Genomic DNA, 16,323 nt, shown 5'->3' with positions numbered 1-16,323 from the left:
TAAGGCCATAAAGTGTCCAAGGTAAGTCATCAACAATCGGTACCTTTGCTGGAGGATGGCCAATGGCATCCGGAAAACCTCTGTTAGCTTGGAAGGCACGTGGCTGGTGTCTGCTCTGAAGTTCTGGTTTCAAAATGGCTTTCTCCTAGGACATTCCTCTCTAGGCTTCAGCTTCTCTCCAAAATGTCATTCTCGAGTTGCTCTTGGGGCATTTGTCCTCTCTTGGCTTGTCCAGAGCAAAAGTCTGCTTTTAAACGCCATCTCCAAAATGTCTCTGTGAACTGCAGTTCCTCTCTGCTCCTGTGCTTTCTTCAAAGTGTCCCTCTTGGCTGTAGCAAGCTTGCTCCTTCTGTCTGAGCTTATATAGTGCTCTAGTAAACTAATCAAGGCCCAAGCCTAATGGGCGGGGCCACACCTCCATGGAAATTATCCAATGGAAGATCTCACCCATGGTTGAGTGATCACATCTCCTCAGAAACATCCAATCAAAAGTCTCCAACCAAATCAACACCAATACATTTCCTGCCCACATAAGACTGCATCAAAGATAATGGCATTTTGGGGGACATAATATATCCAAACCAGCACAGTCCCATTAAGTTAGATGAATTTTAGTAAATACAAATATGAAAAAATGAGAAAAGAACAGGTTGACAGTTAGCAATGAGCAAGAACTATGCACCAAAGTAAACAAAATAGGTATTTTGGAATACAGTAATCTTTACCCAAAAGTTAATGGAAGTATTTTTTTCTATGTGATATGTGTTCAAGAAAATATAAAATACTATTAATCTCTGATTTGTTCCCTTTGCTGTAAGATGTACCATTCTCTATCAAAAGTAAACATGGCACTCATCACCTCCTCCTCTTTGAGATCATTCAAAGTATGCCTCAGAGATGCAGACAGGGGATGAGATGGTTTGCCATGCTTTCTCGTGGCGAAATGCAAGGGCACGCCCCATACGTTAGTCATTCCCAGCATACTTTTTATAAACCTCAAATACTCTTATTTTAATATGGAGAGAGAAGGCACTGAGCTCTGCCATGTGTCATGCCACCTTCAACGTTTCTCACCGTTCCCGATGATTCATAGCTCAGAGGCAAGAGATGGAAGACATAAGGCCTTCAATCAAAATTGTCATTGCCTCCTGCTGCCTCAATCTCTAATATAGTCTGATTCAGACTATCCAACAAACACCAAAATGTCCTGTTTCTAATATTGTACTCTGCCCTGAACAGATGTACCATAAGAAAGACATGAAGTCTGGCAATGGATTTATGGTGACTTGATTAGAGGAGGTTTTACTGACATATATTCTGATTTTTCCATTTTTTTGCAGCCCACTGACAATTTAGAGTGAATGAAGAAACAAAGCTATTCTTTCGTAAAGAGGGAGAAGGGCAACTTTGAAAAGGGAGGTTGAAAAGGGAACTGTCATGGTGACAGTAATTTTCTGTTTTTTAATAGCAGCCATTCTAATGGGTATGAAATGGTATCTCCTTGTGGCTTTGATTTGCATTTCTCTGATAGCTAATGATGTTGAGCATCTTTTCATGAACTTATTGGCCATTTGTATATTTTCTTTGGAGAAATGTCTATTTAAGTCTTTTGCCCATTTTTAAATTGGGTTATTTTCTTTTTGTTGTTGAGTTGAAGGATTTTTTTATATATTCTGGATATTAAACCTTAACAGATATGTGGTTACCAAATATTTTCTCCCATTGGGTAGGTTGTCATTTTATTTTCATGATAAAGTCCTTTGAGGCACAAAAGTTTTTAATTTTGATGAGGTCCCATTTCTTCTTTTGTTGCTTATGCTTTTAAAGCCTAAGAAATCATTGCCTAACACAAGGACTTATAGATACTTCCCTACATTTTCTTCTGGGAGTTTGATAGTTTTAGCTCTTATATTTATGTCTTTGATCCACTTTGAGTTGATTTTTGTATAAGGTGGGAACACACCCTAACTCATTCTACCAGGCCCAAATCACCCTTATACCAAAGCCGAATAAAGATGCCACAAGTAAAGAAAATTACATACTAATATCTCTCATGAATATAGATGCAAAAATCTTCAACAAAATACTAGCAAACTGAATCCAACAGCATATTAAAACAATTATACACCATTATCAGGTGGGATTTATCTTTCATCTATTTTCTTTGTGGTTACCATGGGGTTCAAATTTAACATACTAAATAGATTAACAAACATATTTGGTTTGATTCCAGCTTAATTTTAATAACACACATGTATACCCAACCATTTCCTCACCATTTTTTGTTGTTGTTCATTACCATTTATATCTTTGTATGTTGTACATCTAAAACAGAGAATTATTACTTTTTTATGCATTTGCATTCTAGCAGCTGTAAGAAGTAAGTCGAGTTACATACCAAACAATACACTACAATAATAGTGGCATTTATAATTACCCCAATGGTTACCTTTACTGCAGATCTTTATTTCTTTATGCTACTTTGAACCATTGTCTAGTGTCCTTTTCTTTCAGTCTGAAGAACTGCATATAACATTGCTTGTAGGGCAGATCTATGTAGTGGTGATAAACTCCTCAGAGAATGTCTTAATCTCTCCCTCATTTTGAAAGGAAATCTCACTGGATATTAAATTTTTTGTTGGCAATTATTTTCCTTCAGCCCTTTAAGTATTTCAATCCACTGCCTTCTTGGCTCCACAGTCTCTGATGAGAAATCAGCACTCAATCTAATTGGGACTCCCTTGTACATAACACATCACTATTCTCTTGCAACTTTCAGAACTGTCTCCTTGTTCTTTGCATTTATATTGTCATCAGTATATGACTGGGTATATTTCTCTTCATGTTTATCCTGTTTGGTGTTCTCTGGGCTTCTTGGATGTGCATAGTCACGTCTTTTGCTAATTTTGGAAGTTCTTTCTCATTATTTCTTTGAATATTCCATCTGCCCTTTCTCTCTTTCTTTTCCTTCTGTGATTCCCATAATGTGTAAACTGATATGCTTGATAGTTTCTCAGTGGTGTCTTGTGCTATTTTTGCTTTTTGTAATTCTTTTTTCCTTCTTCTCCTTAGCCAGACTCATTTTAAGTGTTTTGCCTTCGATTTCACTGATTCTTTCTTCTTCCAGCTCCAATCTGCTCTTGAAACCCTCCTAGGCATTTATTTTATTTCTGTTTTTGTGGTCTTCAACTCCAGTAGCTCCATTTGGTTCCTTTTTAAAATTTCTATCACTTTACTAAGATTCTTATTTTGCACATTCATTGTCTTCCTGATATCCTTTGTTCTTTCTCTCTGTTTTCCTTCATCTCCTTGAGGATTTTCAAGATGATTTTTTTTATTAAAATCTTTTTTTTTTAAAGGCTTTGTTCAGTATGTCTGCATTCTGGTCTTCTTCATTTGTGTTTTCTGAATTTTTAACCTCTTCCTGTGAATGGGCCATCATTTCCTGTTTCTTTGTTTGTCTCATACTCTTGTTGCACACTGTACATTTTAATATTTTAAAATATTACCTCTGATTTATTCCCTGAGATGTCTGTTTCTTAACTTTTTAACCAGCTGGTGATAAGACACAAATTTTCTTGAGCTTCAGCACTCCTATCAGGAAGATCTGCCCAAGGTGATTGCAGTGTGCACAGCATTCCTGTCTTTCTGGGCCTCTGTCTTGTCCTGGGCTTTTGCTTGTTAGTTGTTTTGGAGCTTCCTTGTTTACAGGAGTTTGCTTGTCCCCTGTTTCCCAGGAGACAGCCCACCCTTTCAAGGATGTATAAACCCAGCAGACCTTTGCCCCAGACTTCCTGGCTCTATAATTTTTACAATCTTTTTGTTTTCTCAAGCTGCTTTTGCCTGGAGGGCAAATTCTGGGAGGAAGCACACTTTGGAGAGGACTTTCCCAAATCAGTCTTTCCCAGCTGAGACAGGACCAGGGACCCACAAGGGGGTGCAGCCTAGCTCCACAATGTCTTGCAGAGGGAATCAGGAAGGGCACCAAGAGCTTCTGGCTATGCTCCCCAGTGCTGAGCTTTCATGGCCTGCCCAGCCAATGCAGCCTTCAACTAATTGTTCCCCCCATAGCCCTGAGGAAGTGCAGCATCCTTAAGTCTCCAACGCTGCCACCCCTCTGCTATAGTTTGAAACAGTGATGTCCACCATCCTTGTCCAGGGCAGGTTGGAACAATGGCTGCCCTCAAGGCCAGGTCCCTAGCTATCTGAATTCATTAGTCAAAAGCTATGATCAGTGATCAGCCATGCCCACCCCTGGTCTTGGGAAGAAGGGTTTTGATATCCCTTTCTGTCATAAGTGAGCTAGCCAGGAGCGAGACCCCATGTGGTCTGCCACATGAGTCAGGGATGGGTGCTGGTAGCCACCCTGTGGAGACAGCATTTACAGTTCTTTTCCTCCTACTCTTCCCTGGATGCTGTACAGTGTTATTCTGGCCTCTGGAGTTTCAAAATAGTTGTTTCAGATAGTTCCTACCTGTTTAATAGTTGTTCTTGTGGAAGTAATGAGTCCTGGAGCTCCCTACTCCACCATATTCCCACAATCACCTTCTCTGTTAGCTTTGTTAACCTTTCCTCAGATTACTGGAGCAGCATGCAGAAAAAAATCTATTTTTCACTAGGGTCTCTTACATGTTTGGAACTGGTACAGTCCTTAAATTGGTAAAACTTACTTCCTCAAAAAGTCTGGTTAATTTATTTCTCTACTGCTAAAAATTGGTATGGATACTCTTTCCCACCAATGATGGACTTTTTTTTTTTAGACATTTATTTCACGTACAAGTTTTCAAGAAGACAACTAAGTCAAAATTAATACAAAACAACTGAGATGTACATTTACATTTGGTCTTGGAATGCATTAACAGTGGCAGAGGCTTATTTATATGCTTCACAGGTTACACAGACACACTTTCCATTTGGAGCTTCTGCAGCTCTCTCATAGTTGAGTTTTGTCTGTCATTGGGCACCAAACCTCACAAAATAGGCTTGTTTTTTCACTGCAGCTACCTACTATTGGCTACCAAGTTGCCCCAGGGGCTGTCTGCTGTCGAACATGAGTGATTTGTCCCTGCTTCTTACTGGGGCAAGCTCCTGAACTGACTCTGCTATAATAATACCATTCCCCTTTTCTAATGTATGAAATGGCCCAGATGCTGCAATGCACTGTAAGTAAGCCCACTATGTCACAGCCTCAATGTATACAACAGATATATCATAGGGTCTTTAATATACAAAAATTTTGCCATAGATGGCTTTTAAATAGTATATTTGAGTGTGATCAGTTTGCAGAATGCAAGTTGATATGATTATCTTATAGAAATACAATTATCTGTTGCATAAAAGTAAGCTCAACTGAAAAGAACTGCAATTTTCCCTATCAGTCTATCTTCTGCCATAAGAACAAGATAGTTTTAAGTGTGTGTGTGTATGTGCATATGTGAGTACTTATACATATTCTATGTCATAGTGATTATAGCTACTTCAAACCATCAGAAATAACCCTAGTTGGTCATTACTTATTTCTAGTCAAATAAGTATCCTATGCCAGGTCTAAATTCCAAATTACCATCATACAACTCTGTGAAAGATGTCGCAGTAAAAATTAGGTAAGCTTAGACATAGGTCATTGGAGGGGACTATAAGAGACTAATGAGAAATAATTTGGAAAGGTAGTTGGAGGATTTTAAGGAAATTTTATGCCAATAATTTATTCTATAAGAAAACTTTTTGAGATACTTGATTCAAGAAGTTATATGATATCATTCATTCCCCAGACAATGTATAAGATGAGTTGGAGGAGTAGGAACTGGAAGAATGGAGATGTGCAGGAGTGTATTTCAGCATTCTGGGGCCTGACCAAGAAAACAGAAAGCTGACAACACATGGTAGAAATTCTGCAGTCTCCAGAACTAAACACTGACTAGATGGCAGACTGGGGAGAGAAGACTAGTTATCATTCTTAAACCCCTGTCCTTCCCTGCACCACCTTTTAAGTATGTAAGCATTAGTGAACTGTTCTCAAGGATGGATGACTCTTTCAATAACAGCCTGTCCTAAGTCTGAAGCCATAGAGCCAATAGCCAGTATTGCCCTGGAATTCCGTCTTTAAACCATGTGATTTGTACTTTTCTTGTCAGCTTTCCTTAGTGTTATGCCTGTGGTGTTGAGACTTGTTACATACCAGGTGGTTTGCTTTGTCAGTGGTTAGCTCTCTTGATGGTAAGAGATATCACATACCTTGAGTTCAACCTCTGGGATCTTTGTATTCCTTAATGAAAAATCCAACAGTAGTTCCCACAACTTGGGGCAGCCAAAGGTCTACTTTGTAAGAAAAGTAGTTGATTTATGATGTAACCTTGGAACAGTTTGTTTTCAAAGCTTTCATTAGTCACAACTGATAAACTGCAAAATTCCTCTTTAAATCTACACCCTGCCTTTTCCTTACTTCTATAACTTTCTGTGGTTACAATATGTATATTGTATGCTTACTCTCCAGACTGCAGGTACACTGCCAGGAAAGCATGAAAAATAAAAGTAAAGAAAAAGAGAACATCCCAAATTATTTCTTATTTGTTAGGTGAGGAAGGTCACACATACACACACCAATGTACATATATACGTATGTAGGCATATATATATTTTAACAGAAGAACTGTGGGTCTTCATAAGCTGCATGTGAACTTGTTCCCATCAAAAGGATCATCAAAGATTTGAAAGGGAATTTGAGTGGGTGTGTCATGTTATTCTAACAACAAAAAAAAAAAATATGAATGCACCCACACAAACACAAAATGTTCTTTATATGAACAATTAACAAACTCCATAAAAACAGCCACCTTCTATTGGACACATCCTATATCAGGCCCTGATTTTCACACACATTTCATACACACACTACACCATGAGGTAGGTATTATTATAAATACACTTTTACAGATGAGAAAAATCAAGGCTTTGAAAGGTCAAGATTTGAAACTCTGTATGTCTGAAACTGTGGTGGTTTGAAGCAGTATGGACCCCAGAAAAACATGTTCTTAAATCTAATCCATTCCTGTGGGTATGAACTCATTGTAAGTAGGATCTTTTGTTGAGGTTATTTCAGTTAAAACATGCGACACAGCCCTGTCAGGATGGGTCTTAATCCTAATTCTGGAGTCCTTTATAAATGGAATGACTTCGGTCATGAGAGAGAGAAAGCCACAGAATAAGCAGCCAGAAGCTGAAACCAATGGAACCCAGAAGAGAAGGGAGAGACTAGGAGATGTCACCATATGCCTTGCCATATGGCAGAGGAGCCAAGGATCACCAGCAATCAGCTCCAGAATGCTGGTCTTTGGGAAGAAAGCATCACCTTGATGACTCCTTGATTTTAGACCTTTTCCCAGCCTCAAACTGTGAACAAATAAATTTCCATTGTTTAAGCCAACCCATTTAATGGTATTTGCTTGAGCATCCTAGGAAACTAAAACAGATTTTGGTACCAGGAAAGTGGGATGCTGCTATTACAAATACCAAAAAATGTGGAAATGGCTTTGGAATTGGGTAATGGGTAGAGGCTGAAAGAATTGTGAGGTGGCTTGATAGAAAAAGCCTAGATGCTTTGAAGAGACTGTTGCTAGAAATATGGATGCCAACAGTGCTTCCAGTGTGGCCTTAGAAGGGCATGATGAATGTGTCATTGGAAACTGGAGGAAAGGAAATCCTTGTTCTAAAGAGACAGAGAACTTCGTGAAATTGAGTTCTGATATTGGATGGAGGGCAGAACTTGAGAGTGATGACCTTGGATATTTAATTGAGGAGATATCTAAGGTAAGTGTGGAAAAGTGTAGCCTGATTTCTCTTTGCAACTTATTGTAAAATGCAAGAGGAAAGGGATAAGTTAGGAATGGAATTCCTGGGCACAAAGAAACCAGAAATTGCTGGTGTGGAAAATTCTGAGTTTCGGGGAAGTGAGTCTCCAGAGAATAGTGCTCCATGTGAAAGTTACTGAACATGGAACCAGTTGGAAATTTCCATGGAAGTCAGGATTGGAAATGCAGTTATCCAGGAAGGATCTTTGGAAGGCTTTACTGTCTGATGGTTTGGACCCCTATGAACTATACGCAAGGCCAACAAGTCTATCACATAATTTCTATAAATGGAACCATTGCCAGCCTGGACTAAATGGGACAGAAAAGGGACAAAATGAAGAAAAAAAAATCACTTCACAGGCAAAACTTTGAAAGCGGAGGTCTGGACTGAAGGGATCCTCTCAGGATAAGAGAGGGGGCATACCCATGCATGTGGAGAGGGTAAGTCTGCCCCACTGCTTGCAGAGGGCGGGCCTTTGTCCTGTTGTTCAGGAAGAGTGCTGCCACCCCAAACCTTGGAGAGGGTGCAGCAGCCTGTGCCCCAGGGATTGTGGTGAGTTTGACCATCATCCTGATGCTTGGAGAAGGTGAACCCTTCAGCCCTGTGTTCGAAGATAACATGGTCACTGAACAAGCACTTGGAAGGGATGATGCTGCTGCTTCATTAGGCCCAGAGGACAAAACATCATTTCATAGATCACTCTCAGACCTTGAAATCTAACGGAGATGCCCTGCAGGGTTTCAGAATTGTTTGACATGTGACCCCTGTTTTCCTTCTAATTTCTCCCTATGGGAATGAAAATGTTTATCCTATGCCTGTCCGTCCAATGTATATTGGAAGCAGATAACTTGTTCCCTAGGTTTCACAGGTACACAGATGGAGGGGAATTGTGCCCAAGGACAGACCACACCCATAACTGATTTTGATGAGACTTTGCAGTAAGCATTGTTTCTGAAATGATTTAAGGCTTTTGGGCTATTGTGATGGAATGAATGTATTTTGCATATAGAAAGAACATGTCTTTTGGGGGTTTAGAGGGTGGATTATGGTGGTTTGAAGCTGTATGTACCCCAGAAAAACATGTTTTTAAATCTAATCCATTCCTTTGGGTGTGAATTCATTGTAAGTAGGACCTTCTGATGAGGTTACTTCCGTTAAGGTATGTGTGGCACAGCTCTATCAGGTTGGGTCTTAATCCCATTACTGGAGTCCTTTATAAATAGAATGAACTCAGACATAAGAGAGAAAGCCACAGAGAAAGCAGCCAGAAGCTGAAATCAACAGAATCTAGAAGAGAAGGGAGACACTGCTATGTGCCTTACCATGGGACAGAGGAGCCATAGATCACCAGCAGCCAGCTCAGAATGCTGACCTTTGGAAAGAAAGCATCACCTTGATGATAATTTGATTTGTACTTTTTCCCAGCCTCAAACCATGAATGAATAAATTCCCATTGTTTAAGCCAACCCATTTCATGGTATTTCCTTGAGCAACCTAGGAAACTAAAACAGACATCATAGCTTAAGTTCTCAACCACTATTTGATTTGTTCAAGGTCAATAGGTGATAGGTTACTGTACCATCCAAAGGAAACAAACTGCCACTTAGTAGTTGTTATGTGAAGGTGGTGACAGGTAAAGTGCCTCATGTCAGGTGTGTTAAGGTGTGCAAGGCATGGTGGATTGTTTACTCTGCCATCCCATCTTTCAGCTTCAAGTCACCCATTCACTGATTTTTTCTATAAACATTTACATACAATGGTTTAGGGCACACATTGAGGGAGTTGGCTCTTTTCTGCCCAGGAGTAGACTGAGCATCCTTGACAAATTGTGGAGAGGCAGAATACAGGTGATTCATTGAGGACAGGGGACAGAAGTATTCAAGTATATTTCTTATCATCAGTTTAGACATGATCAAACTAGGTACCAGGAAAGTTCATTTCCTCAACTAAGTGACTTACCTAGAAAGTGGCAGAACTGCTACCAGAACCCAGGGCTTCAGACCTCACTGGGAACTCGATGGTTATTAAAGTAAAAGCATAGTCTGTGAAGTCCATGCCCATCTCTGCAATCAGTGAAGGTATTGATCAATTTGTTTAACATTTATTCATACACTGTAAGATGTTATTACAGCTGGGCAAAACAACACAAACAAGAAAGTTACTTACACAATATCAAAGTACCATGTCACAGATCACATGTTAATTAAAGGGAAAATTTCCCTTTATACGTGAAGGCCATCACCTTCACCAAGTGGTCAGAATTAACATGACTAACAAAGGTACCAACAAATGTTTTCTAATGTGGGGCAGTGAGTAGCACACAACCTCACTTCAGTGGTATTCTTGCCAAAAGGTTTTAACTTTAGTTTAACCACAGAAAAAAAATTAGACAAATCCAGAATGTGGGACATCCTACAATACAGATGACCTGACCTCTTCAGAACAGAATATGTCATGAAAAACATCAGCAACTGCAAAAAGATGGGGAATTTTTTCTAAATTAAGAGAGAATAAAGAGAAACAACAATCAAATGTAGTGCATAAACTAAATAAAGCAAACACAAGCTATATTAAGATCAATTGTGGAAAAATTGTATATGGACTAGGTATTCAGTGATTTTACTGAATTAAATTCAGTATTTTAATTGGGTGAATTTTTTTGGATGTGTTATGCAGAAGGAAGTCCCTAATCTTGAGTCATGAAGTATTTAGGTGAGAAGTATCATCACAACTTCAATTTATTTTCATATGATTCAACATTTGAGAGAAAGAAAAGCAAATGGAAAGCTTAACCCTTGGTGAAACTAAATAAAGGGTATACAGTTGTTTCTGAAATATTCTTTCATCTCTACAGTAGGTTTGAAAATTTTCAAAATAAAAAGTTGTGAAGAAATTATAAAAATTTCTCGAAGGCGGGGCAAGATGGTGGAATGGTGAGGCGCAGAATTTCGTCTCTCCCCTAGAGCAGCTGGCAGTTACCCAAGAACTATATGAAACAGTGTTTTCGGGGTCTCCAGTAACCAGTCACACATTGGACACAAGTTTGGAATTGGAGGAAAAGCTGAGATCGCAGCGAACATTGTAAGTTCCCCGAACCAGGGGTCTGGCGCCCCTCCCCACCCAGACCTCACAGACTATCTTGCTGCTGGCTCCCTGAAAGGGGGAAAAAAAAAACAAAAAACAGCAATCTGCTGAGGGCAAGAAGGGAGGCTCAACCCAGCCTCAACTGCAGAATTAACTAACAAATTAATTAACTAACTTTGGGAGCTGGTGTGCTAAAGAAGGGCTGGGCTCCGAGAAGTGGGGGCATGTAAAAGCGGGCACCCATTCCCAGCCTCCAAAAAAGCCATTTTTTTTTCCCCTACATTTTGTCCCTTCTGGCTTCTCACTGATCCTTTATCCTTTTGCATTTCAATATTGGCAGGGGTGGAACTGAAGCGGTTGGAGAGTAATTATCAGACAATAGCCCAAAGCATATCTTTAAATGCTCTATTCTGACACTGACAAAACTTCCAGGCTGGGGAAAGACTTTTAAAAGAGACTCTTTTTTTTTTTTTTTTTTTCCTTTTTTCTTTTTCTTGATTTCTTTTCTATTTTTTTTTTTTTAAATCTAAAAGTAATATATGTGGTTATTTTCTATCGGAAAGCCCAGGTTGAGGGACTAGGCTGGGCTTGGGGGAGACAGAGTACCCACAGTGTTTTTGAATTCCATATTCACTACTGAAGGCCTCCACCCCCGTCTTTAATTGGCAACTCAGGCTGACCAAGGAATCTACCTGGAGAGGCCCCAAAGAGGAGAGGGGAGAAGACAATAGTGCCCCTGAGAGACAACTGGAGTTCTGAGTATTGGGAGAGTGGAGGGAGGTCCAGCTCAACTGGCAGTCCTCCTTCTGGGAATTCAGACCCCAGGGGCTGGAATTCAGATTCTGGCTTCAGTCAGCCACGCCCCTGACAGGATCAGAGTCACCAGGAGGACTAAAGGCTCCATACCTCCTTACACTGGTGGGGGAGCTGCGGGCTGGCCAGCGCCACCTGCTGGACAGGAGAGGAAAAGCACCAATTCTAAAGGCCTCATAGGAGGGTTTCATTCTCAGGAAAACTCCATACCCTCCCAATGAGACCTGGGCCTCACTAGACCGGGAAAATCTGACTAGGGTCGACCATATCTGAGGAGACCCACTCACAAAAAGGTTACATAGAGGCAGAGCAAGAAACAGAAAAAACAAGAGGGGAAAAATTCCGATCAACTAAATAGAACCTAAGTTAGAGGTCTAGAATAAGTTGAACTGAATAACAGAGGCCAGAGAACAAAGCCAACCAACAAGAAAACCACTAGGTAAAAGACAGAAAACAAGCTCCAAAATAAACTAATCAAGAAAATCAGATGCCTAGACAACTTAAGATAAGAAGCCATACCAGGAAACATGAAAACATGGACCAGCCAAAGGAACAAACTAATAGCTCAGCTGAGACACAGGAGTGGAGGCAACTAATGCTAAATAAATTTGATGAAATGAAGGAAGATATAGCAAAAGAGCTGAAGGATATAAAGAAGACACTGGCTGACCATAAAAAAGAATTCATAAACTTAAAAAAAACAAATGGCAGAACTCATGGGAATGAAGGCCACAATGGAGGAGATGAAAAACACAATGGAGGGACACAACAGTAGATTTGAACAGGCAGAAGAAAGGATCAGTGAACTGGAAGACAGGTCATTCGAATTCATACACACAAAAGAACAGATGGTGAAAAAAATGGAAAAATATGAGCAGGGTCTTAGGGAGCTGAGTGACAACATGAAACACACAAATATACGTGTTATGGGTATCCCAGAAGGAGAAGAGAGGGGAAAAGGGGCAGAAAGAGTAATAGAAGACATATTCACTGAAAATTTCCCAACTCTTATAAAAGACAGAAAATTAGAGATTCAAGAAGTACAACATACCCCAAATAGAATAGATCCCAATAGACCTACTCCAAGACACTTACTGGTCAGATTGTCCAATGTCAAAGACAAAGAGAGGATTCTGAAAGCAGCAAGAGAAAAGCAATCCATCACATACAAGGGAAGGTCAATAACACTATGTACACATTTCTCTGCAGAAACCATGGAGGCAAGAAGACAGTGGCATGATATATTTAGGATACTGAAAGAGAAAAACTGCCAACCAAGAATTCTATATCCAGCAAAACTTTCCTTCAAAAATGAGGGAGAGATTAAAACATTTTCAGACAAACAGACACTGAGAGAGTTTGTGAATAAGAGACCGGCACTACAAGAAATACTAAAGGGAGTGCTACAAGCTGATAGGAAAAGACAGGAGAGAGAGAGTCGGAGAAGAGTGCAGAAATGAAGATTATCAGGAAAGGTAAAAGGAGAGGAAAAAATAAGATATGACATATAAATTCCAAAAAACAAAATGGTAGTAGAAAGTACTGCCCTTACAGTAATAACACTAAATGTAAATGGATTAAACTCCCCAATAAAAAGACACAGACTGGCAGAATGGATTAAAAAACAGGACCCATCTATATGCTGCCTACAAGAAACTCACTTTAGACACAAGGACAAACATAGACTGAAAGTGAAAGGTTGGAAAAAGATATTTCATGCAAACAACCACCAGAAAAAAGCGGGAGTAGCTATATTAATATCAGACAAGTTAGACTTCAAAAGTGAAACAATTAAAAGAGACAAAGAAGGACACTATATATTAATAAAAGGGTCAATTCATCAAGAAAACATAACAGCCATAAATATTTATGCACCAAACCAGAATGCCCCAAAATTCATGAGGCAAACACTGCGATCACTGAAAGGAGAAATAGATACCTCTATAATAATAGTTGGAGACTTCAATACACCACTCTCATCAATGGATAGAACATCTAGACAGAGGATCACTAAAGAAACAGAGATGTTGAATTGTATGATAAATGAACTAGACTTGACAGATGTTTATAGAACACTACATCCAACAACAGCAGGATACACGTTTTTCTCAAGTGCTCATGGAACATTCTCTAGGATAGACCACATGTTGGGTCACAAAGCAAGTCTCAACAAATTTAAAAATACTGATATTATACAAAACACTTTCTCAGACCACAATGGAATGAAGTTGGAAATAAATAAAAGGCAGAAGGTCATAAAATTCACAAACATATGGAGGCTAAACAACACCCTCTTAGAAAACCAGTGGGTAAAGGAAGAAATTACAAGAGAAATTAGTAAATACCTCGAGGCAAATGACAATGAAAACACAACTTATCAAAACTTATGGGATGCAGCAAAGGCGGTGATGAGAAGGAAATTTTTTGCCCTAAATGCCTATATTAAAAGAGAAGAGAGAGCAAAAATTGAAGAGTTAACTGCTCACCTGGAGGAATTAGAGAAAGAACAGCAAACTAACCCCAAAGCAAGCAGAAGGGAAGAAATAACAAAGATTAGAGCAGAAATAAATGCAATTGAGAACAGGAAAACAATAGAGAGAATCAACAAAACCAGAGGTTGGTTCTTTGAGAAAATCAATAAAATCGATGGACCACTGGCTAGGCTAACAAAAAAAAAGAGAGAGCAGATGCAAATAAATGCAATCAGAAATGGGAAAGGAAATACAACTACCGACCCTGCAGAAATTAAGGAGATAATGAGAAGATACTATGAGCAACTATATGCTAATAAACTAGACAACTTAGATGAAATGGACAACTTCCTAGAAAAGCGTAAACAACCAACATTAACTCAAGAAGAAATAGATGACCTCAACAAACCAATCACAAGTAAAGAGATTGAGTCAGTCATCAAAAAGCTCCCAAAAAGGAAAAGCCCAGGACCAGATGGTTTCACATGTGAATTCTACCAAGCATTCAAGAATGAATTAGTACCAATCCTGCTCAATCTCTTCAAAAAAATTGAAGAAGAGGGAAAGCCACCTAACTCTTTCTATGAAGCCATCATCACCCTAATACCAAAACCAGGCAAAGATACTACAAAAAAAGAAAATTATAGACCAATTTCTTTAATGAATATAGATGCAAAAATCCTCAACAAAATACTCGCAAATCGAATCCAGCAGCACATTAAAAGAATTATACACCACGACCAGGTGGGATTTATTCCAGGTATGCAAGGCTGGTTCAACACAAGAAAATCAATTAATGTAATACACCACATCAATAAATCAAAGCAGAAGAACCACATGATCATCTTGATTGATGCAGAAAAGGTATTTGACAAAATTCTACATCCTTTCCTGATGAAAACACTTCAAAGCATAGGAATAGAAGGGAACTTTTTCAATATGATAAAGGCAATATATGAAAAACCCACAGCTAACATCACACTCAATGGGGAGAGACTGAAAGCTTTTCCTCTAAGATCAGGAACAAGACAGGGATGCCCACTATCACCATTGTTATTCAACATTGTGCTGGAAGTTCTAGCTAGAGCAATTAGGCAAGAAAAAGAAATAAAAGGCATCCAGATTGGAGAGGGAGAAGTAAAACTTTCAGTATTTGCCGATGACATGATTCTATATGTAGGAAATCCAGAAAAATCTACAGCAAAGCTACTAGAACTAGTCAGTGAATACAGCAAAGTAGCAGGCTACAAGATCAACACGCAAAAATCTGTAGTGTTCCTATACACAAGTAATGTGCAACAAGAGGAGGAAATCAAGGAAAAAATCCCATTTACAATAGCAACCAAAAGAATCAAGTATTTAGGAATAAACTTAACCAAGGGCACAAAAGACCTTTACATAGAAAACTATAAGAAACTGCTAAAAGGAATTGAACAAGACCTGAAAAAATGGAAGAACATACCATGTTCATGGATTGGAAGACTAAATATAGTTAAGATGGCAATTTTACCTAAACTGATGTACAGATTCAATGCAATACCAATTCAAATCCCAACAACTTACTTTACAGAAATAGAAAAACCAATAACTAAATTTATTTGGAAGGGTAAGGTGCCCCAAATAGCCAAAAATGTCTTGAGAAAGAGGAATGAAGTGGGAGGTCTCACACTACCTGACTTTGAAGCATATTACAAAGCTACAGTGCTCAAAACAGCATGGTACTGGCATAAGGACAGATATACTGATCAGTGGAATCAAATTGAGTGTTCAGAAGTAGACCCTCACATCTATGGACAACTGATCTTTGATAAGGCAGTGAAGCCGAAGCAACTGGGAAAGAGCAGCCTGTTCAATAAATGGTGTTTGGAGAACTGGATATCCATTTCCAAAAGAATGAAAGAGGATGTCCTTCTCACACCTTATACCAAAATTAACTCAAAGTGGATCAAAAACCTAAACATTAGCACCAAGACCATAAAAGTCTTAGAAGAAAATGTAGGGCAATATCTTAAAGATCTTGTCAAAGGAGGTGGTTTCTTAGACCTCACACCCAAGGCACGAGCAACCAAAGAACAAATAGACAAATGGGATCTCCTCAAAATTAAAC

The sequence above is a fragment of the Choloepus didactylus genome, chromosome 8, assembly GCF_015220235.1.
Source record: "Choloepus didactylus isolate mChoDid1 chromosome 8, mChoDid1.pri, whole genome shotgun sequence".
NCBI classification, from domain to species: domain Eukaryota; kingdom Metazoa; phylum Chordata; class Mammalia; order Pilosa; family Megalonychidae; genus Choloepus; species Choloepus didactylus.
This window is presented reverse-complemented; position numbering follows the sequence as displayed.